Source organism: Panthera pardus, unplaced genomic scaffold (assembly GCF_024362965.1).
Source record: "Panthera pardus isolate Hobbes unplaced genomic scaffold, ASM2436296v1 HiC_scaffold_27, whole genome shotgun sequence".
NCBI classification, from domain to species: domain Eukaryota; kingdom Metazoa; phylum Chordata; class Mammalia; order Carnivora; family Felidae; genus Panthera; species Panthera pardus.
The window spans coordinates 84701207-84704384 of NW_026526843.1; the positions used below are offsets into that span (position 1 = coordinate 84701207).

A 3178-nucleotide genomic window follows, 5' to 3' on the forward strand; every position below is an offset into this window, starting at 1 on the left:
CCCTCGAGTGCCCACCATGCCGCCCATGCACCCACCCACCCACACCCTGGTGTGGAAACAGAAACGAATGCAAACCATTGCTAGCAAGCAAGAAGTGCCAACCTGTGTATTCGCCACTCCACCAATCAGAGGCCAATACCCTACTCCAAACATTCAGTAATGAAAAGTACCGCACCTTCCAGGAACAGCAAGGCAGACTTCTTACTCACGATGGACCAGCACAGACAAACCCAGCAAAAAGAGTACTGCATACTTAAACCGAGGCTAGTTACTCATGAGGATCGTTACAATCCCAATACAAGGGACAAATCCCCTTGCTCCCCCGACGACATCTCTTTTCTCCAGCCAGTGTTGTCCTTGTTAAATAGAGGCCTCGGTCACTGACCGCATTATCATCTCCTTTGGTCAAAAACTTGACGGGTCTATTTTGCTTTTCATGAATCTTCAAGACTTGGTGAACTATACGAATCTCTCTTCCTTCTATCCTTGAAAACGATAATTTCTCCCTCTCGGGTGGGATCTTCAACTCGATTGGTTAAAAAGAGAGTATCTCCTCTGTGAAATGCAGGTTCCACGCTGTTAACCCCTTCCAGATGACCTTTAACCCCTTCCAGATCATTAGCGCCGAGGAGACGATCATTTCAAAATTTAGGACTTGATAATATAGCAGGTGCTTACGCATTTACCGCACACGGTCCACAAAATCTAGAGACGGCATGGTGGGGCCGGCGAGGGCGACACGGGCAGCGGAGAGGGCCTCAGCTAGTTAACTTTTTAAAGTGCATCGCTCAGCCTGACCTGCCCTCTCTCTTAATCCTTCAGTTGTGGCCAATGTCTGAAGACCAAAATCCAAGTTAGGCCATCTTTCCACCCTGTCTCCACCCCCCCCCCAATTTCCCTGGATACCAATTCCGTGTTTCCTACCCTGCCCTTCATTCCTTTTCCATCTCTGGACTTGTATTTCCTTTGCCTACAGCGTCCTTCCCTCCTCTTACCCTCATTTCCATCTCTGCCTGCTCAAAACTGCCACTTCCTCTGTGAAGCCTTCTCCAATTTCAGTTGGAAATTCTCTGTTGTTCCTCTCAAGTCCCTGATGTGCGTTTATTACCCTCCCGCTCATGTTGCATTGTTAAGCTTAGACAGGGTCCGGCCCCTCTGCGATACTGGTAACCTCTCTCTATGCCAAGAGCATTGTCTTCTGCCCAGTAGCCCATTGTCTGTTTTATACTTGTCACGGTACCCGGCACAGTGGTGTAGGATAGATGTATGCTCACTCCATAAGTCTTAATTCATCACCCCTGAGTGACCCACCAAGAAAATATAACAGAAAATCCTCATCGCCAAAGGTGCGTGAATCTTTGCTTGTGCTGTGAGTTAACATTTATTCAGGCCCCGAGACATGCATTCCTATCCTTGCTTTTTTTTTTTTTTTTTTTTTTTTGGTGTTCTCACGCCAGAGAGAAACCTCAAGGAGAGTCGGTGACCCGGTCGGGGTGACTTAGCTTCTGTTGGGCTGGAACTAAAGCCAGGAGTTCGTGACGCCAGCGCCTCCCAGGTCTACCTGTCATTCTTGCAAATGAAATTCCTGAGTGGGATTTTTTGGCTTTGTTTTGCTTTGCTTTTGCGGAGGAGAACCCCGTGCACCAGTTGCCAGTCCCAGGGGAGGATTCCAAACACTTCTGCCCACTGCATCTTGGGATTGGAGTCGCCAAGGGAAATACAATTTAGTCGAACACTGGATGGAACAGCGTGTAACTTACATAGATAAAAGACAGCAGAATTAGCTTCACTCGTGGGCGTTCGTCCCCCACGGCCGGCGGGTCTCTCCCCAGAACTGACACGGGGCAATTTGCCTGTGAATGATGGGGTACCTGGGTGGCTTAGTTGCTTAAGTGTCTGTCTCTTGATTTCCGCTCAGGTCACGATCTCACAGTTTGTGAGATTGAGCCCCACGTCGGGCTCTGTGCTGGCAGTATGGAGTCTGCTTGGAATTCTCTCTCTCCCTCTCTCTCTGCCCCTCCCCCCACTACGTGCACGTGCATACTCTCCGTCTCTCAAAATAAACACGTAAACAAATGAAAACCAAAAAAAAAAAAAAAAACCCCAAAAGACTGAATGATGATACTGCCTGTCCCAACAGTTTTGTTTTTGGCAGGGGACTGGGAAGGCAGAAGAGAGGTTGACTCTGGAGAGAAACCAAGACTGGAGAATGTCAGTGAGCATCATAGACAAATGGGGAAGCTGGCAAAGGCCATCGACACTGCATTCAAGAGGATCTCAGTCACTTTGAAATAATGACAATAATAGCTAACACTTACATGATGCTTACTCTGTATCTATATACAAATAGGCACTGATTTATTTAGATAAATACATAAATACTGATAGGGCGCCTGGGTGGCCCAGTCAGTTGAGCGTCCGACTTCGGCTCAAGTCATGAGCTCATGGCTCGTGAATTCGAGCCCCACGTGGGCTCTGTGCTGACAGCTCAGAGCCTGGAGCCTGCCTCAGATTCTGTGTCTTTCTCTTTTCCTCCCTCTCCCCCACTCATGCTCTGTCTCTGTCTCTGTCTCTCTCTCTCAACAATAAATAAACATTAAAAAAAATGAGAAGAAAAAGAAGCAGGTATACTTCTTATTCTTCTACATGGCAACTCCATAAGATGGGAAAGCTGAGGCACAGACACTTTCATTAAGTTGCCTAAGACCACACAGCTTGGAAGTGGCAGAGCCAGGCTTCAGACTCAGGCACTTGGGCTCCAGAGCACGTGCTTTTAAGCACCGGGCCACGGTGTCTTTCAGGAAGACAAGGAAACTCACTGTAGTCTGACCAAGACAGGACCAGGTCACCAAGATGGTCTGAGAAATACAGAGACTGACGCCAAGGAGAAGAAAAGGAATGAAATCGTTGCCTGTGTAGCACTGAGGTTGATAGTTGGACCAGACGTTGTCAGGGTCATGAGTAAGCATTGTTTGTATGTTCCTTATAAATGCTTCATTTACTGATTATACACATACGTTAGGGAGAAAAGAGAGTGTACGTCAGATAGATTTTTTTTGTTTTATTTTTTTTTGACGTTTATTTTTATTTTGAGAGAGAGAGAGAGACAGAGCGTGAGCAGGGGAGGGGCAGAGAGAGAGGGAGACCCAGAATCCGAAGCAGGCTCCAGCACAGAGCC

At 47.5% G+C, this 3178-nt stretch overlaps 1 pseudogene; it reads right to left on the reverse strand.

The window, feature by feature from the left end:
* Positions 1 to 201: 201 nt before the first annotated feature.
* On the reverse strand, positions 202 to 718 carry LOC109248167 (signal peptidase complex catalytic subunit SEC11A-like; annotated as a pseudogene).
* Between the last annotated feature and the right edge of the window lie 2460 nt (positions 719 to 3178).